The 7,620-nt window shown below is 50.5% G+C and overlaps 1 pseudogene; it reads left to right on the top strand.

Moving 5' to 3' along the window:
- Positions 1-3,360: 3,360 nt before the first annotated feature.
- On the top strand, positions 3,361-6,797 carry LOC118650552 (annotated as a pseudogene).
- Positions 6,798-7,620: the final 823 nt, after the last annotated feature.

The raw sequence follows: 7,620 nt of genomic DNA, 5'->3' as shown, positions 1-7,620 counted from the left end.
AATCAGGGGGTTTCCTGATCATAACTTGAATTTTTCTCTCAAATTTTTCTAAATTTCCCCTCCCCTCACTTTTCAATGGTCAGAATATCTGAAAAAAAAAAATTGGCTATTAATGCTTTTAGAAGTCAAGCTGCAAACAGCACAATGTCCTGCCTCAGTTGCTGTTATACACACGTTCACACCTAAGATACATTGAATTAGTCTAATATTCTCAATTTTGCCCTAGACAGTTTGGCTCAGTGGATAGAGCGTCGGCCTGCAGTCTGAGGGGTTCCGGGTTTGATTCTGGTCAAGGGCACGTACCTTGGTTGCAGGCTCCTCCCTGGCCCCGGTCCCCAGTTGGGGCGTGTGCAGGAGGCAACCAATTTATGTTTTTCTCTCACATCGACATTTCTGTCTTTCCCTCTCTTCCTCTCTCTAAAAATCAATGAAAAAAATATCCTCAAGTGAGGATTTAAAAAAAAAAATTCTCAATTTCTACTCAAAGCCTGTTTCTATTTAGCTCTTGCCCTTTCCCTGGGGGAGGGGGGATTATAATGAGGTAATGGAGGAATATTAATGCAAAATTTTGGTCTTTTTGAGGAACCTGCTAAGCTGTTTGGTTAGAGAAGATGCTGATACTATAGCAACGAAATACCAGTAATAGTATTTTCAGTTTCTATAACGCTCTGCTGTTTTTCAGGTCTGTTCACATTCATTTGATCTAAGATAATCCCTGATGTAGATATCGTCATTTCCCACAGAAAGAAACTGAAGCTCGGGATTGTTAAATGGTTTACCTAGGCTCTCCCCAGGTCATCTAACCCACTCCAGATCTTAACTCTCACCTGTAGGCTAATCATTTCCAAATCTATTTCAGATCCCAGAACGCTGCTCTGCAAAAGTCAAACATCTATACAGTGGAGCCTTGACTTATGAGTTTAATTCGTTCCGTGACGGAGCTCGTAACTCAAATTACTCGTATGTCAAATCAAAAAGTGAACGAGTGAGACACGTGATGCTGGGCTGATATTGTGGCGTTCACTGTGATGTTCGCTGCGCCAACTAGCGGTGGGGGTATCTGAAGCTGGCTCATAACCCGAATTTTAGCTCGCAACTCAAAGCAAAAAATTGGCCAAGAGATGGCTCGTATCTCGAAAAACTCATTAGTCGGGACACTTGTAAGTCAAGGCCCCACTGTACTAATAAAAGGGCAATATGCTAATTAGACTGGATAGACTGGATGTCTTCCAGATGTCATTCCAGACACCTTCCTGACAAAGCTGGGGGTGTGGCCAGCCTGCAAACAACCTATGGCCCCTTTCCTAGGCCGGCCCCACCCCCAGCGGTGACCCCACCCTGATCAGGGGGCCCCCTTCAGGGCAGGCCAGCCAGCCCCCACCCATGCACCAGGCATCTATCCTATATAATCCCATCTAATAAAAGAGAAACATGGTAATTGGTGTATGACCGCTACCCTTCCCATTGGCTAATCAGGGCAATATGCAAATTAACTGCCAGCCAAGATGGCAGCCGGCAGCCAGGCAGCTTGAAACTAACATGAGGCTTGCTTGCTTCAGTGACGGAGGACTCCAATGTTCTCTGCCTGCTGCTGCAGGCCTCTGAGCTGCAAGCAACTATGTAACAAACATAGAAATTAAACAAAACCCTAGAAACCTGCCGGGCTTCAGCCAGCAGGATCGCAACATTGTAAGCAAAGGCCAGAAACCTACTTTCAGCAGCGGAGGCCTAAGAGCTGGAGCCAAGCCTCAAAGCTAAAGCTGGCCCAGAATAAAAAAAGAAAAAAGAAAAAAAGGAGCGGTTGGGAGCTTCAGTCACCCCCAGCCTGAAAACAGCCCTCAGCTCCTCACCCAGGCTGGCCAGGCACCCCAGTGGGGACCCCCACCCTGAAGGGTGTGTGACCAGCTGCAAACAGCCATCATTCCCTCACCCAGGCTGGCCAGGCACCCCAGTGGGGACCCCCACCCTGAAGGATGTGTGACCAGCTGCAAACAGCCATCATCCCCTCACCCAGGCTGGCCAGGCACCCCAGTGGGGACCCCCACCCTGATCCAGGACACCCTTCAGGGCAAACCAGCCGACCCCCACACGTGCACCAGGCCTCTATCCTATATAGTAAAAGGGTAATATGCCTCCCAGCACCGGGATCAGTGGAGCCGCAAGGCCTCCCAGCACCGGGATCAGCGTGACGGGGGCAGCACCCAAACCCCCTGATTGCCCTGCGGCTCAGTGTGTGATAGGGTGCGGCGCCCCAACCCCCTGATTGGCCCTGCTCTGTGTGTGACAGGGTGCGGCGCCCCAACCCCGCTTCCCCCCCCCACGGGCCCTGCTCTGTGTGTGACGGGGTAGAGCCATAACCTCCCCATCGGCCCTGCCCTGAGTGTGAGAGTGGCGGCACCCCAACCCCCGATCGGCCCTGCTCTGTGGGTGATAGAGGGCGGTGCCCCAACCCCCTGATGGGCCCTGCTCTGTGCGTGACAGGGGGAAATGCCCCAACCCCCTGATTGGCCCTGCTCTGTGTGTGACAGGGGGTGGCGCCGCAACCTCCCGATCGACCCTGCCTTGAGTGTGACAGGGGATGGTGCCCCAACCCCCCAATCGGCCCTAACCTGAGCGTGACTGAGGGTGGAATCACAACCTCCCGATCACCCTGCTCTGTGTATGACAGGGGGCAGCACCCCAACTCCCCAATTGGCCCTGCTCTGAGCCTGACCAGGGGCTGCACCTAGGGATTGGGTCTGCCCTCTGCCACCCGGGAGCAGGCCTAAGCCAGCAGGTCGTTATCTCCCGAGGGGTCCCAGACTGCGAGAGGGCACAGGCCAGGCTGAGGGACCCCCCTCCCCCCCGAGTGCACAAATTTTTGTGCACCGGGCCTCTAGTCTTATATAATAAAATGGTAATATGCAAATTGACCCTAACAGCAGAACAACCAGAATGACTGCTGGACCATTCACTATGAGGGGCACTGAATACCTCTTGGTCCTTTTCTCCAGCCAGCAGGCTCTGATCGCCTGATGGCCACCCGCAGCGGGGGCAGGGCCGGCGAGAGGGCAGGAACAGCTGACCTCTTGGTCCCTTCCCCTGGCCGTCAGGCACCAATCACCTGATGGTGAAAGGGGAACCAGGGGTGGGTGATGGCAGGGGGCGTGGCCAGCTACAGGCAGCTGGGGAAGATGGCCCTGATCGCAGGCCAGGCCTAAGGACCATACCCACACACAAATTTCGTAGGCCGGGCCTCTAGTTTCTATATAATTACCTAGTGGTCGATTTCACCTTGGTGTCCCACAAGCAGGTGGGAACTGAAGGACAGTCAGCACCAGATGTTCTCCTCCACTGTTTCTTGTCACAGGCAATGGCACTATGAGCTACTTGGTAGCCTCAGCCAGGAATGTGGAACTCTGGCACCAGGGCACAGACGAGACACATATTGGACCCTCAAGAAGAATTTGCTGCACACGTGATTTAGTAAGCGAGTGAGTGGGGTGGGAGCCATCCTCAATGCTTCCCCCACCTCAAGCAGAAGATTAATTGGTCATAAAGTCCTACTGTTTCAACATCATAAATCTCTCACAAATCCTTTCTCTCTTTATAATTCTCACCTTGCCTCCCTTGCTGGATTGTGTCAAGGCTAAAATGAGATTAATACACATAAAAGTGTTTTAAAAGAATAAACCTCCCGGGGGAAAAGAAAAGATTAATCCCTCTGGACTCTGTGACTAAACATACTGGCCCCAGTTTGCCTTTTTGCCTGCATCATAGCCTTCAAGCTAAGAGATTTTTGTCCTCTGGGATGGCTTCCAGAGGCCCATTGCTCAGCTTGTATGCAAATACCACCCATTGCCATGGACCAGCCTAGAACCTCATATACACCATTCCTGATGCTTCCTGCTGGTTGTTTCTTACAGGAAAACCCAGCTCCTGAGAAGGCAATTCAAGTCCTCCAAAAAGGAGCTGTTATACAGGTTTCATGGTCTCCATAGCACCTCACACAACCTTAGATATATAGTAAGTGCTTAATAAAAGCTTACTGATCGAGAGGTCAGTTCTCCCCATTAGCCTGAGTTCCTCTCAGAGCTCTATTCTTTATTCTGCTTACATCAAACATTTCTTCCTAGGAGATATGACAAAGGAAAATAGTCTGGATTAGACTACAGGTTGGAATTTCTAAGAAGTTGCTCATTCTATTAAATGTATCCAGTAAACCAGGGTAGGAGTGCCAGACTGAAATAGTCAAGCTTTACAAATATGTAGTGCTCCTAGACATACACCTAAAACAAGGCATAATATTAATAAAACTAGAGGCCCGGTGCACGAAATTTATGCACTGGATTGGGGGGGTGGGGGGAGGTCCCTCAGCCCGGCCTGCGCCCTCTCGCCATCTGGGACCCCTCAGGGGATGTCTGCCTGCTGGCTTAGGCCTGATCCCCTGGGCCTAAGCTGGCACTCAGACATTCCTCTTGTGGTCTGGGGATCTTGCAGTCCAGGACCCCTTGCTCCTTACTGCCTGCCTGTTGCTGAGGCGGGAGAGGCTCCCGCCACCACCCCTGCACTCACCAGCTGTGAGCCCAGCTTCTGGCTGAGCAGGAGGAGGGGAGGAACACCGCTGGACCAGAAGCTGGCTTGCTGCTCCTTAGCGCTGGCCTCGCCCCCATGCCCACTGGTGGGGGGAGGGGGGGGCGGTGCCAATCGGGGACCAAGCTGGCCAGGGGAGGGGCAGTGGGAGTTTGAGGTGCTGCAATTGTGACCCGTCCCACCTCCGTGGAGGTGCCAGAACCACGCAGCCCCCTCTCCTGCTGCCTCTGTGGAAGGTGTGCGCCACTGCCTCTCCCGCTGCCTCTGCAGAAGAAGGGGCGCTGGGACCACCATAGCTGGCCTGGTGGTGTAGGCTCACTGGCCCTGCCCCCTGCCCACTGGTCATTCAGGAAGGTCGTTCTTGCCTCGGCCCTCACAGTTCGGCTTTGTTCGGAAGGTCATCAGGAAAGATGTTCGGCTGTCTGGTCTAATTAGCTCTTTATTATATAGGATACCTAAAGTACTGCCAATAGCGATCATAGAACTAAAGAAAAAGAGTGCATCATTGTGTTCCTCATCTTTATCTGCTGTAGCCCATCAGTCACTTGGGCTTGTTGTTTCTCTTTTTGAAATGACTGTTCAACATGGCATTCATTTCCTTTCCACACTTCGTTACCATTTCAGTCCTGGCCTTGCAAAGTCCATTACCTCCACTGCCTCAGCTTCTTCACTGGACTCTTGGCCTCTGGCCAATTCTTACTGTAATGCAGCTGACCCTCAGTTCCAGATTAGCTGCCCAAACCCACACCTCCCGGGCCTCCCTAGGATTCACATCCTCAGCCCGATTTGCAAGAACTTTTAAATTTAGCCTACCCTCTTGTCCAACCTCTCTAACTGTTCTTCACAGGGAGTGACTGTGGGCTACCTCTTAAAACCTGGAAAGTTGTCATCCACAATTTACATAGTTAAAGCTCTACATACAGATGAATGTAACCGGCATGTGTAAATGAAGAAAGGGCCTGCTCCGTAGATGATTGACTAAGGAGCTGGGGGTGACCCAAAGCTCCAATCAAAACCTGGGAGTAATATCAGGGAAGTAGGATTTAAAAAGTGAATGTAGGCCCTAGCCGGTTTGGCTCAGTGGATAGAGCGTCTGCCTGTGGACCAAAGGGTCCCAGGTTCAATTCTGGTCAAAGGCAAGTACCTTGATTCAGGCTCCTCCCTGGCCCGGGCCCTGGTCGGGGTGCATGCAGGAGGCAACCAATCATGTTTCTTTCACATCGATGTTTCTCTGTCTTTCCCTCTCTCTTCCACTCTCAAATCAATGAAAAAATATCCTCAGGTGAGGATATTTAACCAAAAAATACCAACAAAAAACCAACACAAAAACGATTGGTGAATAAAGGTATATTTGTAACTTTAAAAAATAATAACAAAAATAAAAAGTGATTGTAGGAGATGAGGGTGATGCGGCTGTAGGTACCTCGTCCCGGTTGGGGGGGCCACCACCATAACGGGGACAGTGGAGCTGCCGACTCCGGAGGATCCGAAAGTGCAGGAGGTGAAGGTCAGTCTGCTATGCATAAAGCTGCACACATCACTACCGAGCTCAGTGCGACAGACCCAACAAGGATTCATGCTGCGCCGCTGGGAAGAGAAAGACCTGCAGTAGTGTTCAGAGGAAGGCAAGTTTGTCAACAAGTGCTTCTGGGTTCTTCAGGCAGATAAAATGTCACCGTGAAAGTCTTTTACAGAATACTGGACCTGCGTGGATTATTCCGTCCTACAGCTATTTTGTTGCTGTTGTAAAGGGCAGGCAGTTTTAAGAATGTGTGCTAGCCCTGGCTGGTTTGGCTCAGTGGATAGAGCTTTGGCATGTGGACTGAAGGGTCCTGCATTCAATTCCAGTCAAGGGCACATACCTTGGTTGCAGGTCCGTTCCCTGGGCCCTGGTAGGACGGATGTGGGAGGCAACAAATTGATGTACCTCTCATCACGTTGATGTTTTCTCCTCTCTCTGTCTCTCCCCCTCCCTTCCACTCTCTCTAAAATTCAATGGGGAAAAAATATCCTCCGGTGAGGATTAAAAAAGTGTGTGTGCTGAACCAGCTGGGCTGGGTGTGACCTGACCTGGGAGAGCTGACCAAGGTCACCAAAGTGAAAACAGATCGACCATTACCAGTTAATCCCTATCACTCAAGATCCAGACCAGAGCCCAACTCTGAGGTAGAAGGAGATCTGAAGCCTCCGAACATGGCGGCTGCCTTTTCTTCTGGACCACGTAAAGAAGGGTCCATGGCCCACTCTCAGTCACGTGCCGACAATGATGCATGAAAACTCACATGTGGTTTGTACAGACTGATATAGAGTTCTTTCTGGGATCACAAACATTAACAGAAAAGTTAATTTATGTGACTTGGCAGTTATTCTATGCCATTTCCGGGCCATTAAAAAATTTAAAGGAAAAAAAGTGATTGTAATTTAGCAAGTAGAAGCAAACAAGGAAGCTGGTTTAGAGAAAAAGTATGACTAGAAGGGCTGGCCAAAGAAACCTCAAGAACAAAAAGCAGTGGACAACAACCATCTGTTAGGTTAACCAGAATATCTAGCCATGTCTGTTGATCGGGGAACTGATAGTCCGGCTCTGACACCAGTGAACATTGTAGTCAGCCATCAACCCCTTCACTAGGTCATGATCCCAGAGCAGCCTCCTAGCAGCTCAGTTCCCTGGTCAGCCAGGCCGGCTGCTATTGTAGTTTCCCCTGCAAGTCAGTGCGTTGTCTACATGGGTGACTCAGTCTTGCTGAGCTTGGTTGAGAGGCTACTGCTGAGAAATGAAGCCACGTCCACTCCAACAATAATAATTAACAAACAAAATGAATCAGATTCCTAAACCAGAGGAAGAGCTTCAGGACCACGCAGAAGTGACCTCACAGTGGACAGTGTGCTCACCTCTTGGGCACAGTACCTGCATCACTTAGTGCTGAGGTCACCACTGTAAAACCACATGGCAATACTCATTTCATCTGTATTCCATTGTCTCCCTATCTACCTCATCCTTTGGGGCTCTCTAGTCATTTTTCCCTTGCTCCAGAAAATCTCTTCCAC

The sequence above is a fragment of the Myotis myotis genome, unplaced genomic scaffold (genome assembly GCF_014108235.1).
Source record: "Myotis myotis isolate mMyoMyo1 unplaced genomic scaffold, mMyoMyo1.p scaffold_m19_p_3, whole genome shotgun sequence".
NCBI classification, from domain to species: domain Eukaryota; kingdom Metazoa; phylum Chordata; class Mammalia; order Chiroptera; family Vespertilionidae; genus Myotis; species Myotis myotis.
This window is presented reverse-complemented; position numbering and strand designations above follow the sequence as displayed.